The sequence below is a fragment of the Dendropsophus ebraccatus genome, chromosome 5 (genome assembly GCF_027789765.1).
Source record: "Dendropsophus ebraccatus isolate aDenEbr1 chromosome 5, aDenEbr1.pat, whole genome shotgun sequence".
NCBI lineage: Eukaryota > Metazoa > Chordata > Amphibia > Anura > Hylidae > Dendropsophus > Dendropsophus ebraccatus.
Window position 1 is genome coordinate 68,469,827 of NC_091458.1, and position 19,417 is coordinate 68,489,243.

The 19,417-nt window shown below is 41.4% G+C and overlaps 1 protein-coding gene across 4 annotated transcripts in view; it reads left to right on the top strand.

The window, feature by feature from the left end:
* Positions 1-19,417, top strand: part of TSC22D1 (TSC22 domain family member 1) — a 71,298-nt gene that overhangs the window by 23,988 nt on the left and 27,893 nt on the right. The window lies entirely within an intron of this gene.

A 19,417-nucleotide genomic window follows, 5' to 3' on the forward strand; every position in this document is an offset into this window, starting at 1 on the left:
GATTTATCAAACATGGTGTAAAGTGAAACTGGCTCAGTTGCCCCTAGCAACCAATCAGATTTCACCTTTTATTCCTCACAGACTCTTTGGAAAATGAAAAATGGAATCTGATTGGTTGCTAGGGGCAACTGAGCCAGTTTCACTTTACACCAGTTTGATAAATCTCCCCCATTGTTCACTCTCTTGCTGGGACCAGAAGGAGTAAATGATCATAGTAACAATGATAATTATGATCATATCTAACAACTATCCTTCTGCTTGTTACAGTGAATAATTTCAGGTTGTTCCCAAAAGCTCTCTTTTGTGATCTTTTATCGGCAAAATGAGAAAATCGCTTTGTCTAATGGGACCCTTAGAGCTGGAGGAATCCTTATGTTTGCTTAATACATTAGCAAAAGCTCCGTAGACTATGCTTTAAGCATGGCCTACTGTGTATGTAGACTACATTCAGTCAACCACTGTGTGATGTTAGGATACTTTATTGCCAGTAACCCAGAGAAGGAGATGGGAATGGGGCATATGTCCATCTTTTCTTACAACCAGTTTGTAATGTAGTTTACTTGGTAAATGGCAGTGGATGTAATATTAAGATGTCACCTTTTTTGTTTCAGGCTATTTGAGGAGGGTCCTGAATGGAGGCAGACCTCCACTTTGTTTGTTTTCTGTATGCTCTTAGTGGGAGTGCCCCTTTGAAAGATTACTGTGTTTTTTAGTAATAATCTTTGCATCTTTACAGAGGCTACACTAGGGATGTGTGGATAGATTCTAGGGCAGTGTTGCACAATATGCTGCCGAGTAGAGATGAGCGAACCTCAAGCATGCTCAAGTCCATCCGACCCCGAACTTTTGGCATTTGATTAGCGGTGGCTGCTGAAGTTGGATAAATCCCTAAGGCTATGTGGAAAACATGGATATAGTCATTGGCTGTATCCATGTTTTCCAGACAACCTTAGAGCTTTATCCAAGTTCAGCAGCCCCCGCTAATCAAATGCCGATCGTTCGGGTTCGGATGGACTCGAACCTGAACGCGGTTCGCTCATCTCTACTGCCGAGGCATGATGGGAATTGTAGTTTAGCAAGGTATTGAGAGCTTCAGGTTGTGCACCACCATTCATGGAGGACTAGTAAACATTTCCCACACAGCTATGGCCCCACCAAGACAGGATTCAGAAATAGCAGCTGTTACTATCTATCTAACACCTAACTGTCCTGATTGTGAGTCAATAATAGCATATTACAAGTTATATAGACTACAACATCTAATATCCATGAAGTAATGCCTACCAGCTCACTGTGTTTATGTACTGTGATGTGTCTCCTCTTCATGAGATATCATACATATAGAACTCTAATGGCTGAATGGGAAAGGTTGTAAACTTGTGACTTGCCATTGTAGGTAGCCTCACGTAATAACTGTGCTGGTAATTCACTCCCAGCAGCCGGGTCATAAGAGAACAAGAGGTGGGCAGATCTTGTCATCTTAGCAGCGCCCCTTGGGATTGGTGATTAAAAGGAAAGTCTTGGTGACTAAACAGCTTGTGTGAGCATCTGTGCTGCCGGACTGTAATGTGACCGCACCACTGTGCCCATAATCTGTGCTCCGTACCCACTGCCCCCAACTGCTGGTGCACAAGGATAAAAGGATATGACAACTTTCAGCTGCCCAGATAGGGGATCTCTCCCAGCATCTGCTCCTCTTAGGAGTTCTCTGGGGATGCTTCACATATATTTGCCTATGTTTTTTTTCCCCAGCCTGTGCTTCATAAATACAGTTTGGAAAACTTACACTTTCATAGCTTTAATATATGTACAGTGAAATGTCTCCAGAAGGCCAGCTCATTAGGAAGACCCCCCCCCCCCCCCCCTTATTGAGACCAGAATTCATGTCACTCCACTGTATAGTATGCGTACTGCCCCTTTTCTTTGAGAAGACAATCCTCATAAAGCACCACTTTTCAATGCAATCTAAGGTGGTCTTTAGTTGTGGGGAGGGGGCGAAGTTTTAGAAGAGGAGAAAGCAGCACTTTTCTCTCATAAGATTTTTTTTTTTAATCTAAGTATCTTATTTTTTTGTACTGTGGACTTATGCCATGGCTGTTGACTTAGCAGTTTCCCATCCTTTACAATGCTGGGATGTTGCCGGGATGAGCTGTAACTTTATGAAGACTCCCACCTCAGGACTGTGCTGCTTCCCAGCTTCAGCCTGGTTTGTTATTCCTCTGTTGTTCCTGCTGGAAATGTCACATGTATGGTTACACCTTAATGACAGGGAACAACATGATGTCTTGCCATACATTTCCAGGAGGAATTACAGAGGGACAACCACACAGAATTGTAAGATCCTGTTCATGCCATGAATAGGGCATTGGGGCATTCCTCAGGCCATACATTGGTAACCTGTCAGAAAGGAACACTGATGTACTGCTGGCAGGCTCTTGACTACATTTGGACCATTTTCCAAACTTACACAGTGTGTGGGACCTGAATACTGTCTGCCACATTTGAGCCCTGCACAGGCAGCATATGCATTGAATAGTCACACTTTCAGTCATTCAAGCCAATGTGCTCACTGACAACATGTTGGGCTATATGTGTGCACCCCTTTCTGACAGCTTACAGAAAGCCCCAAAAGATGCTTCAGTATTGTCTCCTTATGTGGAAGACAAATCCTCAGTATAACAGACCTGCCAGGAGAACTCTGCTCCTCTTTAGCTTTGGAAGTATTGTATGGTTAGATACAAGGTTAGTGACTAGACAGACATATGTGTATAGCATGCTGATGTACAGACACATGGCCCGCTTTCCGTCTGTAGCTCTCCACACTGCAGCACATATACTAAATATGGAAAGAATTGCAAAGCTAAACACATTCCTTCTTCTCATAGAGCCTCTGCACCTAAAATATAATGGTGTATATTTACCCGTATATGCGTCATACTGTGTAATGTCACTTCAAGATGTAGCTGTGTTGTATTCACTCTTGGCAGATGCTTTTGTTCTTTTCTGTGGGGCATGCTATTCAGGAGGGGGCCTGGCTCCATGAAGCTTCCGCCTATGGTCAGCTGAACTCAGTGTAACTTGTCTATGTATAGGTAGAGTTCAGAACTCACCCCTACCATTCGGAGGTGCTAGTGAGTATGTGGATCTAACTGTAATTACTTATTGTCTGTCTTCCAGGTATAGATAGACTCTTCATGTCTATAGATAGTTCTAAAAGTAGATGTGATATAAAGTGGGTCCCTGATATATGACTGCCCAGTTTTCCCAAGAGACGACATATGCTTATTGTAGTGGAATTAAATCTAGTATAGAAGTTGTCTGCTGCAGTTATAAAACAGCCCATTCATTTTCCTTGCTGGTGCAATATCTGCAGATCCGGGCAGCCTGTAGGTGCAGAATCCACACCCCTAAATCCTGGCAGAAACCTGAGGGTGTGAATATAGCTTAATGTGATTGATTGGTACTAAGGGGTGAGTAGGCAGAGTCCTTGGTAACATGTCCTGTTTCTTTTGGATGGGTGGTGTAGAATAAGGGTGTGTGCACGTCATGTGGTTTACCTGATATTTATTTGGTTTAGCTTTGACTTTGCTGCTTCCTGGCATCAGTGATCAGTGCGGCGTCAGTACATTGTCTAATGGATCTGGGCCAGTCTAAGGCCTTGTTCACAAGGCAGGAAAATACACAGCAATGGTCTGATTTCTGATGTGGATCTTATTTTTTTCGCTAGGTATTGCTGCGATTATAGCCTCATTTCATAGGGTTGATCTGTGTGCTGGTCACCAGATGGGATTTCTGTGTACGTGATGTTGCCTATCTACATGGCCTTTTAATACATGGAAAACATTCTCTCCATAGTTTTTAGTGTGCACTATGGCATTAAGAACAATGTGTTGTGTATTACACATGGTTAAAAACTTGTCATGTGAACATGGCCTAAGGGTGCTGTCCAGCTTGTGGTTTTCTAGTTAATTGTTAATTGGTGCACAGATCTGCCGATAAACAATGTTACCCACAAAACTGTATGGCTTTTTGTGATAAAACCGTGTGTTGGTGCGGTTTTTGCCTGCACCTCAGTCACATATAGGCCAGTACACTTGGGTTCTAAGGGTATGTTCACAAATTGCAGTCATTTCTCCCTTTTCTCCCTCACATATCTTTAGGTAGTTGGGTTGTTGGGCATCAGTTGGGATAAAAAGGGAGTAAGGTTTTTGTTAATGCCATAGAAAAACTTCAGAGGCCAGTATATCCCCTGTATAGAGATGGTTTAACTGGTGGTGTTACCTGGCGTGACAGAGGCATACATTATATTATGGAAGCTCATTTTCTTAAACCACTTATACCTTGTGTAAGGTTTCCATATGTCTGTCGGAGCATCATGCCATCCTCAAGCCGTATGAATATTTGATCCGGATTTCCTGGCTTTATATACTGTATGTGCCATCACATTTTCTGTATATAGAAGTTTTGTTGCTCTCTGAATGAGGTCATGGACTTAAATGAACCATGTGCGTTCTGTCCATATGGAATTTATCATTGTCCTCCATTTGTTCGATGCATGAGCACTGTGGGTAATACAGAATATTGAGCTTATCTAGTGGTATAGATTTCAGCATGATTGTTCTTGCCGACATAATATAAATGTAGATAATATTTCAGCAATGTGGATGTATACTACACAAAGACAATGAGCGTTTATGAAGAAATGTGATAAAAAGCATGGTAAATAGGTCCATGATGTTTTGTGCTTCTAGCTGTTCTGATTAAATCTTTAAAGGGGATATCCAGGATTAGAAACTGGATAACTGCAGAAACTGTTCCACCCAGCTCCAGTTTGTGTGTTGTATTCCAGTGCTATTGTATTAGATAGAACTGAGCTGTAATGGTACATGTAACCTGAGGATAAGGGTAGAGTCTAGAGATGAGCAAACCGGGTTCGGGTTCGAGTCTTTCCGAACCCGAACGATCGGTATTTGATTAGCTGGGGCTGCTGAACTTGGATAAAGCCCTAAGGTTGTCTGGAAAACATGGATACAGCCAATGACTATATCCATGATTTCCACATAGCCTTAGGGCTTTATCCAACTTCAGCAGCCACCACTAATCAAATGCCGAAAGTTTAGGTTCGGATGGACTCGAGCATGCTCGAGGTTCGCTCATCTCTAGTAGAGTCCTCTTGACACCAGGTATACTACCGTAGTTGATTCATTGGGCATATACAAGAGGTGCAGGCCAAAATATGCATCCAGATATTAAGAAAAATATAGTGGTGTCCACACCTTGAAATGCCCCCTTTAGAAAGATTCATGTTTTATAGATCTCATGGGTGACATCAGAAATGTTAAGCTATGTGACAGATATGGTGTAGGGGCAGCAGCAGACTGCACAAACCTCCTCCTCCTCCGGGTATTATGTGTAGTGCTGCATTGAGAAGTCTGCCATTTCACAGCTGTGATTTTTCCTTTATTTGTCTGATTCTCAAAATTTGTAGAGGATGTGACCAACAAAAACTCAGACAACGTGATGTGGTTCTATAAGGGCCTATTTCACTAGGTCACACATGGTATTTCGATCAGTGTTTTAGCCCAAATCAAGAGTGTAACGAAACGAACACAGAAAACTACAGCGGAAATTTTCCTGAAATGTGCAGAATTTGCACCATTTTTTGCATTTAGCACCCACTTCTGGCTTTCACTAAAAAGAAAAAAAAAAATGACCACAGTGTGCCCCAAATGGTGAACTTGACCTTATGTAAGCATTGGAATTCCTGAGGGATAAATGGATATATGTATGTAGGTGTCTTCTGTTCTGTTTACCTTGGTTATCCTCTTTTCAAGATATGGAGAAGAGTGATCATAACATCTGAAGGATTTGCTTGGCATTGGCAAGATTCACTAAACCTGCTGGATTACAAGTCTACAAATCCTCTAGTCAGACTAGTTCTAAAAGAATCAGAATGATGTACCCCTTAAATTGTGCAGCTGATTCAGAGATCTTCCTCTGAATATCATGGCCAATAAGTAGTCCTCTCCATTATGTGTATAAGCCCAGTAGTCCTCATTATTCATGAGAAGCAGAAAACTCCGCCCACCGGCTGCTGATTGGTAGATGTATATCCATGCTGTGTATAGGCAGTCACCTGTCAATCAGCAGCTGGAGGGCGGGGGAAGGGGTGTGGCAAGAATCCTATTCTCCTGTGTGTTAGGAGAACAGCTGAACAAAATGATGTAATGTATTCAGCATTTCTGTCACCACTTTATGCTGCCCTCATTTAAGGTGGTATAAACCTAATTAACAGATTGTGAAGTAAGGGGGAGATTTATTAAACATGATGTAAAGTGAAACTGGCTCAGTTGCCCCTAGCAACCAATCAGATTCCACCTTTCATTTCTCACAGACTCTTTGGAAAATGAAAGGTAGAATCTGATTGGTTGCTAGGGGCAACTGGGCCAGTTTCACTTTACACCATGTTGGATAAATCTCCCCCTAAGTGTTTAACTCTAATTCAAAGTCTTAGGGTGCCCTTTTACATGGCCCAATGGGAGGCAGCAAACAATCAGCGCTTTTTTGCTGCGCCTTTACATTAATCATATGTCCGGGCTGTATGAATAATTGCTGGATAGTTTGTGCAGCCATTTAAATGCATTGTTATCAGGTGCACATTCCCTGTTTAGAGAGAAAGATGTGTGGCCAATAAAGATAATTTATACAGCTGCAGAAAAGAGACAATCAGTCAGTGGATTAGCCATTTCTCATTCATCAGTTGATCGCTGGCCCTTTTACGCAGGCTGATTATTTCGTAATTTGTGCAACGCTTTATCCTGATTATTTGCCTATGTAAAATGGTCAATAGAACATGACTGGGAATGTACTAGAGGTCTCTCCAGAAGGAAAAACACATTTATATATGTTTTGGGGTAATTGCCCCTCATGAGTTACAAACGAATCTGGTAGGCAGTCTCACTCAGTGACTGATACCATTCTTTATATAACTGTGCACAGTGGTAGTTGTCCGTCACAAAGTAGGATCACCCACTGGACTCCTAAATGCAGAGGGCTAGTTTTATAGTTAGTTATTAGAGATGAGCGAACCTTGAGCATGCTCGAGTCGATCCGAACCTGAACTTTCGGCATTTGATTAGCGGGGGCTGCTGAACTTGGATAAAGCCCTAAGGCTATGTGGAAATCATGGATATAGTCATTGGCTGTATCCATGTTTTCCAGACAACCTTAGGGCTTTATCGAAGTTCAGCAGCCCCCGCTAATCAAATGCCGAAAGTTCGGGTTCGGATCCACTCGAACCCGAACCCGTTTGGCTCATCTCTATTAGTTATACTGAATCCTTGCTCACAGGACTGTATATGTTAGGACTTGATGGCACATGCTGCTAGCTATAAAAATGTCCTCTTTTGGAATTAATAAAGCTCTCTACTAATTTTCAGATATGCATTACTGACTAACAAAAAATGCTGTGACTTGTTGGCAGCAAGTCCCCCAAATCCATTGTCATTCTGACTGGTGGAGATTACAGGAGACCATATTTAGACTTTCAGCAGGTATCTGTTGTGATGGGCCCTTAGGTCATGCTCATGTATTCCTATGGAGAAAGACAAATTTGGTCATCTCTCCTAAAACACCATTCACACTAGCCAGGAGCACATTGGTAAGGCTGAAATTGCTGACATACAAAAACATGCAACTGCTTAAAGCAGCCCCCAACTGCTAAAACGTCTTTATAAAAATAATGAGGCTTTTGGTATACCATTTACAAATAGAGTGAACCATCCCACCATGCTAAGTTGACCTCATGACTGGGATGGACCCTACACTGTACTATGGCCTCTCAATGGCTAACAGTAAGCAGGATCCAACTAATACCGGCAAAAATAACCACCTGGGTGGGATGGGTGGAGTGCACGACCCCCTATCTGAAACACAGGCAAAAAGACAAGTACTCCTATGTCCGTGATGATGCTGCTGGCATTGTGTGGTCAGATGTGTAACAGTAATAGTGTATAAGATGGGAGTTATCAGTTACCATGTACAGGTGTAGTAGTTCGTCCTAAGAAACTTTAGACGCTGAGAGCAAAAGCTCTGCCATGTTCAGAGATCAGGTGTCAATGGAACATGCTTCAGATTAAATGACTGATGTAAAGGCGCTGCTGCGGGCACCGCTGCTTGTTGGAATCATCCATTTGTAACGTATTGCTGGGACATAAATGTTGTCTGTGCCGGTCTATATATAACTTTAATAAAATCACTTGCTCAACACATGTTAGATGTGGAAAGTTCTCTTGTCGTGCAAGTGAAAGGAAAGAGCTGCTATTCTCGCTTGAGAGCGTACAGATCAATAGAAGTGCGTGTAGTCCCTGTATACCCATCTCTTGTGTTACCGTCGGCCTGTTGAGGTCACACAGCTTGTTACAGTGCAGCCGTCTACCATTTACAATGCACCTAGGCTTGTTTCATGAGTTACTGGAAAACCTGGAGAAGCTATTTTGCTGAACAGTTCCGCCCAAGGTCATGTACTTGTACTAGTCACCTTCACGCTTTGTTTGCCGGCCAAATGGGAGCCTTTAGCTAAACCGGAGTGGGCTATATACATATATACATAAACAGTTGGCTGTCTGACATTGTCTATGAACATTTTCTTTAGTTAATCAGTCTAGTGTAATAAAGGTCCCATGACTTGGCACTGCCCGCTGTTTTGTGTAATGCTTTAGACATTGCTCTTTACATGTGTACTGCTTGTTTAAGACGCCAATGCACGGGAGCCATGTGGTCATAAAGAAGCACTTTGTATGGGTTATGGCGGACTGAACTTTGCTGCCAGTATCCCCAGTGGACAATCTGCTTCATGTGCCGACTGATTTCAGCCCTCTAACAATACATAGCTGTATGGATGGGATCTAGGAATTAGAGAGAGTGGCACTCAATGGTTTAGAGTTACTTAAAGGGGCTTTCCAGCTATAGTGTGCGATGCATATTCACTGTATGATCAGGCATCATTTCTCCTGCGTATCAGCAGTAAGGATGAATAACCTGTAATAAAGTAATAAATGCTGGTGCTGAGTGAAAGTGAGCCAAACAGGAGCAGAGGGATACAGCATGTTATGTGAGAGGGGATAACCCTATAATTGCAGTATTAACCAGTGAGGGATTCAGTGGTGGCAGCATACATTCAAGAAAAGTATAAAGGGGAGTCTGTCCAAGCAACAGGCACAATGACATCCCTATAGGCTTCCTCATTCCTGACAAGCTGTGGTGTTTCAGAGAAATACTAGATGTATTTATACCATGTTTTCTCCTGTCCATCAGGTCCATCATTAGCTTTAAGTCGGCAAGATGTCAAAAAGTCAGCATAGAACCCAACATGCCTTTTGATGCCTTTTTCGGCTCAAAGCAAATCCAGTTGGATACTGTTGATCATATTAAACTCAGTGGGCATGTCAGACTCTACACTGCCGTCCATTCTGACAGCTTGCTGACATAGAGCCACGTGGAATGTCTGACACATTGTGTGACTGTAGCCTTATTGTACAGCCTGAACCACGGCACTGGGGAAGTGTCCTGGAGGCGGTCTCCCGGACTTCCCCTGCCCAACTCAATCGATAAGCTTCTTCATATATACACCTCCCAGTATGTTCCCCAAACCATTGCTCAGGTTACATTTTTTTTTTTTTTGTCTGTTCTCTGAAATGATGCTTAGTTGTAAGGGATGAGGGAGACCATTGGGTTTTGTTGATGCCTTTTTTATGCAACATAAATCTACTGACAGATTTCCTTTTAAAACAATTCTGGCATTGGTAAAAAAAAAAATTTAAATTGGGACTGCAAAAGTGCTGTGTGCAAAACCATATTGGGAGTCATTTGGCTGATATATACCTATACAGTGTTATAAATTGCAGGTAAAAGTAGCAGAGATCAGCTGATCCGGAAACACTTGCTGCTTTGATCTTTTGTGTGGTTGGTAAAATCTGTCTAAACAAAAGTCGTGTGGCCAATAACAATGTGCTAAAATGGTTGCACGACGTAACGTGCTTATTTACAAGTGTATTGGGTCGTGACCAAAAGGTGTTCCCAGTTTTTATTTTTTAGCCCATTGGGAAATGAAAAGGTAATGTCAGTGGTTACTAAGGACAAATCCTCCTCCTTGCATTAGTTTTGAGAAGGATTCAGCATATGGGACTGCACTGTTGTGCCGCTCCGGTGTTAGGTCAGTGCACGCAGTGTTAATTTTCCTGACAATTCACACACAAATGTAAAGTAGACCTGTATGATGGGGAAATCAACAGCTTGCATACGGTCTATGGACACCATACAAATATACATAGGTATATAACCTCTCCAGACTCCAGCTTATTTATCTTAATATAAAATGTAATTTAATAGAACAATGAAACTATTCTACAAAAAAGCGAGCCTCTGTATAATCAGGATGGCGTTGGCCATCTCTTTGCTTGTCCCTAGAGAACCCCCCCGTACTTTCCTTTGCATGCTCCCTGCTAACAATAACACAGCCCATCTAAGCCCGTGACCAACTTTCCACTGAGCACAACCCCACCTAGCCATCCTCTCAGCGTTTCCTCTTGGCACTATATCAGCTGCATGTTCCGCATAAACAGTTGTCATCATGTAACAGTGGGATTGGTTCCTAATGTTACAGAGCTTGCACTTGCTCCTCGGTGCTCACATCAGTGTTGGCAGAAGTGTAATGGCTTTGGCTTTCTTTCTGCATTCTCTCCCTGCATTGCTGCTCAGTGAGCTCATCCCGGGTCCCGGCTTACTAATAGTATATATGCACAATAGACTAAACATTAAAGAAATGAATGGACTTTGAGAAATGCTTTCAGGCTCATCAATTATTCATGAAGCCTTTCCATGGTTTTCCACTTTCACAGCAACTTTGCTGCAGTGAATGAGTGTTGAGTGGTTTCTCTTAACCATCTGCTTGGGTTTGTCACCGGGTGATTAATACAGTTATTTGCTTGGAACGTGACACTAGCGCCACCAATGTTTTAATAACAGAGTCTAACTCCTAGCCGAAACGTGTCTGAGGAGTGAGCTGCACTGAGTGGGGGCTGAGAGTAAGTGGTTTTAGTGTGTAGGACTGCAGGATGTGTGCCCTTGTGATCTGTGATGTATGCGAGTGCCGTCCACTATATAGCATGTGACTTGTCATGCAACTCTAAACAACACTTCCCTATTTATGTGTATTTTCTGCCAACTTTAGACCTTCAAGTGAAGGCTCTTAAAAGTAAATTCTTAATTATCTTTATAGCTGTCATAGCTTGGTATACTCTGTATAGAAACCTGCAGTTAGTGTCATTTGTAAAAACTTTTGCCGTCATCCAAACAAATGAAAAGTTTAGATCTCATCTGGCCGAAGTCCTGTGACCTTCTCCTGTTCTAAGTTGTCCTAACGTTTTTACAGATGACACAAGCACTTTGAGGGAATTGTGACTGCCGCTAGCTGTGATACTGCATACAACCTGTTTCACATCAGGATATTGGTATAATTGTGTAATACAAATCTAAACCTATTACAGAAGAAATGGCATCAGTATTACATCAGGAAACACTGTCTTACATAAAGAGGCTTCTGTATTTTATCCCCTTTTCATATATTTTGAATGTGTTTTCCATCTGCAAAATGCATGAAAGTAGCTTGCTGTGTTTTATATTTATTTTATATACCCATGGAAATAGCCCCATAGATTAACATTAGCTCTGTTTTACGGTCCATAACAAACAGAGGTATAATAAAAAGCAAAACATGCTCATGTAAAAGCAGCTGAAGATGCATATCTCAATAATAACCTGTATGCAGTAAGCTCCCCCTGGTGGTGACTGCTGCCAGGAAGAATTTTAGCTTTGGCTTGTAAAGATTTTATTATTATTATTATTATTATTATTATTAGATTCTTCTTCTTATTATTATTATTAGATTCTTATTATTATTATTATTATTATTAGATTCTTATTATTATTATTATTAGATTCTTATTATTATTATTATTATTAGATTCTTATTATTATTATTAGATTCTTATTACTATTAGATTCTTCTTCTTATTATTATTATTAGATTCTTAATGGTTTTTGCTCCTAAAATGGTTTTAGGGTTTAGTCTCTGGCTGAGAGGGTGCTTGCTGCGGTCACTACATATAGAGGGTGTGTAGAAGAGGGCTTTGCCGTTTTCCTTGGTTTGTTTCCTGGTTTAGAGTCCTAGGAAGTATTGAGCCTCATTTAATAGTACATTAGTCTTTGGGGGAGCTAGCTGGTCTGTGTAGGACATGCTGCCCGTGTCACTTCCGGCTCCATATAACCCCAGTCCTTACTGTTGTGGACAGTCCATGGAGTTTTACAATCGATGGCTGATAAATTTAAACACTTTTTTTTTTTCTTTCCTCTTTTACCCTCGGTTTTGTGTAATGGACTCTGAATATTTTATGATAAAAGCTCCTGCTGCCTAGCTGGGATCTTGCTGTCTGGCATGGTTACTGTATTCACACTGTCAATACAAAGGGGTATAAAATGAGATTCCAGGCTCCAAGCTAATCCCTCACAGTAAGCAAATATGCTAATGTGCGGATGTCCCGACACAGAAAGAAAGCAAGCCAATAGAGTCTGCCACATCCAGCTTGCCATCAGACAGTGCCGTAGTAGAGGGCTTTGTACTAGGCGTCTTTGAATCACCAAGGAGTGACGGTGACCTCATTGTGCTTTTTACTCATTTAGCGTCTTTATTCTCATTGCCTATACTGGTAGTTAAGAAAGTGTAAAAACCAATCCAGGCTGCCCATCTGATGCCATGCACGCCATGAATATATGTGTTTAGGACCTTTCTTACCACCTTCCAATCATGGTCAGTCACCTCTTATAAGGACACTGAGAGTTTCTTACTAGTTCAGGAGACTGACTGGTGTGTTTTTCCGTAGGGATACTGACAGCATATCTAAATAATGGCCGCTTCCATGATCACTACCTGTTCTGATAACATTACATACATAGGCCAGCTCTACTAACCGAACGTTTAATGCTCCTGTGAAAACTCAACCCACAGGAAGCGTCCTGCACTCTGAAAGGGAACTCCGAGGCCAATGTGTCCTTTACAGACAACTTGCTAGAAGTCTCCAGAAACAAAGGCACCATTTATCTTTGTTGAGCTGTCACACAGATTAGACTTTGTTGAAGATCAAAGCAGGAGACCAAAGTTATGCAGATAGGGTGTTATGTGGTCCAGATCTCTTTATACAGGTCTTATCCCGCATCCATGCTTCTGGAAGCTGGAGGGAAGCTGTTTATAGTATTATGAGATGCCATGCCACAGTGATAGACATTGTAAAGAGTCTATGGGTTATGCATTGTGTTGTATATTGACTTAAAGGGGAACCTGTCATGCTGAAAATGCAGTCCAGTCGGCAGTCAGCAAGTTACAGAAATTTTTGGGGAAAGCTTCGGAAAAACCTGTGATTTATTCATGTTAATCTCTGCTCATTTTGAGCAAAGTAGTCAACTGGGCGGTCCTACTCAGTGATTGGTAGATATGGGTGTAGAGAGAGTTTAGTCTCTCAGCTATATTCACCAACCCTGAACCTCTGCAGCTGCAGTGACCATGCTTCCAGTTTCTGCTCAACACCGCCACTTCCTGGTGACGCATTGTCACTGCAAAAACCGCCATGCTCAGCCATCACCTGTGCAAATGCTGTCCTATCTAGCAGTGATTGGCTGAGCAGACACTTAACCAGGAACAAGCGGTGACAGGCAGAAACCAGGAGCATTGTCACTGCAGCTGCCATGGGTTCAGGCTAGGTGAATATGGCTGCTTTTTTAAATTATGATTACACCCAGAGCCATATATATATTTTTTTCTTCCCCAGAAAAAACGTTTACTGACCACTGTCCCACTAGTTCCTAGAATTGCTGGCTTCAGTAGTGCTTGTTAGGATTACACTATTTTAGGGTATATGCACACTGAGCAATTCTCGAGGAATTGAAGCAGAAAGTTTTCAGGCAGAATTCAAGCAGAATTTAAGCCCCCCATTGACTTCTATAGCATTCCTCTAGCAGATCTACAGCATAAAATTCTGCTCGGAAATTCTGCAGTGTGAACAACAGAGCAGAAAACCCATTGAACACAATGGGATTTTGCTCTGTACATATTTTACGGGAGAAATTCCTCTTCAGTTCCTCGCCTTTTCCTCAGTGTGCACATACCCTTACTGCTGACGTTTACCCCATAGCATAACCTAATGGTGCGTTTACACAGAGAGATTTATCTGACAGATTATTGAGGCAAAAGCCAGGAAGAGACACTAAACAGGGAACAGGTCATAAAGCAAAGACTGAGATTTCTCCTCCTTAAATCCATTCCTGGATTTGGCTTCAAAAATCTGTCAGATAAATCTCTGTGTAAACACACCATAATAGTGTGGGCTTTCATCTCTATTATATGCACAGGATTTCCATTCCCACAATTGTTTGCATGGTTTCTGTGAATGTTTTACATTTCCCTGCCTGAGGGGGCAGGCTTGTTGGTGGGATATCTGCCCCTAGTTTGGTGTAGTTTCCAGCTTCCACGCAACGCTTTCACCACTCCTATACATGTGCTCCTTCCTCCCTCTCATAGCATGCAGCCTGACACAGGAACTGCAGCTGCTTCCCCTTCCTGCCTATTACTACAGTTATTTTCTTTAGGTGACTGAAAGGGTTTCAGATTTGAAATATGTTCAGAGATTTGTCTGAGAAGGATATACTACAGAAAGTGAAAAAGTGAGGCATCCTTCCCTAAATAGAAATATAACCGTGCAGCAGCCGCCATCACCACATTGTCAGTGACTTGCTGGAAGGGGGCTGGCTGTGTGGCTCGGTTCACTTACAAAGCCTGTCCTCTTCTCTGTTTCTGAATCACCTGGACTGGAGAAGGGGGCTTAGCTCTTACAGTATATTCACATATGAGGACATACCCTTAAACCAAGTCACATGATCAGCCTTCTCCAGTAATGCAGCAGTATTTTTCTGCCACTGTTTAACCCCTTTTAATGCCTTCTCAATGCTGGTGCCCTGACTCAAGCAGCGCACTCTCAGACATCAGAGTGTGGGAGCTTTGATTAGCTGAAGGGAGCTGCACAACGGAGCTTCAAATTGTAGAAAGAACCATATACCATGAAGTGGCTCTCATTGTGAAGCTTTTACCTAATTTAGTCCCTTTTAATATTTAGGTGCTTTTGCTTAGGACATCTAGTTCTTTTTATCTGGGTAGTCCCAGGTAGTAAACACATTGACCACTGTGTGGCAGTATTGCTCTGCGTCAGCATGTCTTTCTAAAATGTTGAAAGCTTCTTCCTAGTCGGCAACTCTGTACTGAGGGGCACAGGAACCCTGAAACAGCTTTCCACTGATGGGTTACTGGGTTAATCCCCAACCATGTTTAAAGGGGGTTATTCAGCTCTACAAAAACATGGCCACTTTTCCCCCTCTCGTCTCCAGTTCAGGTGTGGTTTGCAATTAAGCTCCATTTACTTCAATGGAACGGAGTTTGAAACCCCACCCAATCTGGAGACAAGAGAGGGGGGAAAGTGGCCATGTTTTTGTAGCACTGGATAACCCTTTTAAAGCCCTTTAAGGTTAAAACAGTGAAGGGAAGCAGCCTGTGGTAGGTGGCAATGTAGAGCAGGTCCTTGTCTTCTGGAAATGAGCTACATTGCATAATTAAAATGTAAGCTTAAAACCTGATGTGAACAGCTCCTAAGATGTATCTCTTGCCCCAGGCAGCTCATGACTAGAATCTGTGCTGTGAGTGTAACGTGTCATAGCTGTACTGCTGAAGGTCACAGCCTCAGATAACCATCCCTCACCAGTTAAGTCCATGGCTTGACGTCATTGACCTCTAGGCCCTCTGACTTGGGTCACTGACCACGTAGATTTACTACCATAGGTCACATTTTTCTTACAAATGTCTGCATGGAAAACTGCATATGCTAATGCCTTTTTTCAATTTTATGTTTTCACGCATTGTAGTTTGTAAATGGCACAAAAAGTGAAGGTAAAAAAGGAAATCTCTGTGTGTGACTGAGATTTCTAGAATTGTATGGTGTGTCTTTTAATGCTGTGTACCCTATACATGTGGGGGTGGGGGGACTAGTGAAAAAACATCAACTGTACCATCACCAACAATGAACAATCATTTGGAAATAAGCAAAGCTTCTCTATTGTCCAGTGTGAACAGGCCTTTAAGGCCCTATTCCACGGAACAATTATCGTTCATAAACTCGCTCCAACGACCGCTCGTTAACGATCACTAAACAATTTTTTTTTTTAGCAAACAACACATAACGTGAACGATATATGTAGTGTAACGATTATTTTGCACTCATTACATGATCGTTTAAAACGTTTGCCGGGGTGATGACTATACGACACACCTACTTTTTTTTTTAAAACCTTTTTACGAAAGATTTCAAATTTTACGAACAGATTAGCGAATTATCTTTCAAAGACCAACGATTTTTTTTCGACATGCTGAAAAAGATTTTGATTAATAATATAACAATTTTGCCTTTGTCGTTCGCTGGTTTACACCAATTCCACAAAGTGATTATCGTCAACGAGCGGTCGTTGGAACGAGTTTATGAACTATAATCGTTCCGTGGAATAGAGCCTTTACAGAAGCTTTGGTAAAGCCTGAAGTAGCTTCTGTTACTATCTGGGGAAAACCACCAATGAAAGACGAGATATAAACCTGCTTATCTGCCATCTCTCTGAGACCATTCACAACCTTGTAAAGATAATATGAATTGTAGGTCATAAGCACTGTGGGAACATAGGTGCTTTCTGTTGTGGGTACTATAGCAAGATGGCGTCTTGTTGCAGTGTGAGCAAAATGTTTTGTGGGTTGTTTTATTTTGTGGTTTGTATAATGTTGCTTTTTTAAAGCTATGAAAAGTCCAGTCTATATGTTTTTCTTTTCTGCCTGCAATCTTTAGATTGCCACTAGATGTCACTATACATGCCTGGTATTGTAGTGAATAAATGGGCTTATGCTGCCACCTTCTGGAAGACTTCATGTATAAACCGGTATCTGAAATTTCTCAGCAGTAGTGATGCCGCTTGGTATCTTGGTGGGTCAGACTTTGTCTAGCATTGTGCTGTTAAGTTTATTTTGGATGCTGGTATGTGTCTAGATGAATATATAAAGTATTATAGACTTTTACACGAATATGCTTGCTTTATATGGAAGACATTATAAATGGTGACAGAATGGTTAAAATAAAACAAATAGCACCCCAAAAGTCAGATAGGTACATATGGCGTATATCCTTTTGGGCTTGGTTCATTAATGTCAGCGTCTTTTCAGCTGTTTCTATATGTGTTGTTTAGGGGGGATAGCAATAGACTAAAGCAATGATTTGACTTAATGGTGGTGACCATATGCAAGAAAAGAACCGTGGCATGCTTCTTCACATGCTGTATTGCTCAACCATACATACACAGTGCCCTTAAAGGCTATAGACACATTTTCAATACATAGTTTTTAGTCTTCCTTTGTACATATGTTACAAAAAAAAAAGCTTCCATGGGTCTTTTATAAAAAAAAAAATTAAAAAAAAATCAGTTGACTTAAACTATTTTTTACATGTAAAGATCAATGGGGGAAATAGTTTTTGTACCATAATAAGTACAAAGCAAAAACCAGAAATTAACCAGCAAGCTTGTGTGCACTTGGACCCTTTATTTGCTGTTGGATCAAGTGCTAATTAACAAAAAAAGCCCCTTCTATCTTATAGCCATACACATGACTTTAAACTAAAATTCACAACATCACCATCATGTCGGACAGATAATCATTATTAATCCATAATCTTTATTACTTGAAACCCATAGAATAAAGAATAAGTTCAGAGAGGGATAGACAGTTCAGACCCCTTAGAGGTAGGGCATGTATAAATTAATAACCCTATGTATACAAAAATAAATGTGGGCACTAGTACACAGACTCAATTGTATATAATTATAACCGGATAGGAAAAGCACTAGTTACATGATATTAAATATACTAATATTTCACACTGTACGCCAACCAAAAGATAATGCTTACCAAGTTCAAAGCATAAAAGCCTAAGTACAGACAAAATATTATGCCCTGATTACCATCTCACTCTCCCAATGGATTAAAGGAGAAGTCCAGTGAACATTTTTATTAAGTATTGTATTCCCCCTCAAAAGTTACAGATACAAATTACCAATATACACTTATTATGGAAAATGCTTAGAAAGTGCTTTTTTTCCCCTGCACTTACTACTGCATCAAGGCTTCACTTCCTGGATGAAATGGTGATGTCACTTCCTGGATAACTTGGTGATGTCACTTCCTGGATAAAATAATGATGTCACACCCTGACTCCCAGACCTGTGCAGCCTGTGTCTGCTGGGGAGGATGATGGCAGAGGGATGCTCAGTGTCCCACCAGTGCCCTGTGTCCCTCAGTGTCCCCCTGCCATCATCCTCTCCAGCAGCCACAGCCCGCACAGCTATGGGAGTCGGGTTGTGACATCACAATCATCCAAGAAGTGAAGCCTTGATGCAGTAGTAAGTGCAGGGAAAAAAGCACTTTATTTGTATATCCCATAATAGGTGTATCTTGGAGATTTGTATAACTTTTGGGGGTGGGGGAATACAATACTTTTAATAAAAATTTTCACCAGACTACTCCTTTAAGTGTTTGCTTAAATGCATTACTGCCGCCTGTTATATTATTCATAGAAAGGGAAGTCACTCTCCCAGTAAGATATGCCCAGTTTAGTCTTTTTTTAGCTGCTTTTCATAGGGCATCTTCTTTTTATCTAGTTTTAACTATTTTACAATGCTCTGTTGTAGTAATGCCATTAAACCACTGGGTGGCAGTATTGCTTTGTGCCAGTGCATGAATTAACAATGTATACTGAGCAGCTGTAAGACTTAGATGCTTTCATTTTGTGATGCAGCTTTAATGCCAAAACCAGGCATAGATCATAATGAACAGTAACAGATGCTAAATTCCCTCCTGATGTGTAGAGTACAAGTAGCGTCTGTTCTTTATTCTATATAATTCATTATGACCACACCTGGTTTTAGCTTCAAAGGTGCATCACATCACTGCAACACAACTGCAGCGTGCGCCCTAATACCTGACAGGTTATTTCTACAATGGCCCCTGTCAGCAGTCAACAGTTTTTGAAGTTAATGTGTTGGAAGCAGGAAAAGGGCAAGTGCTAAGGCTGCGTTCCCACATTTGCAGCCTGACTGTGGCCTTAATCACACTCCCCATTATTTCCCCAATGGGAAGATGCACACAGTTTCTGGCATTATCTGCAATATCACATTGCCAAACAACAAAACTGCAAATGTATGAACACAGCCTGAAGATCTGAGGGACTTT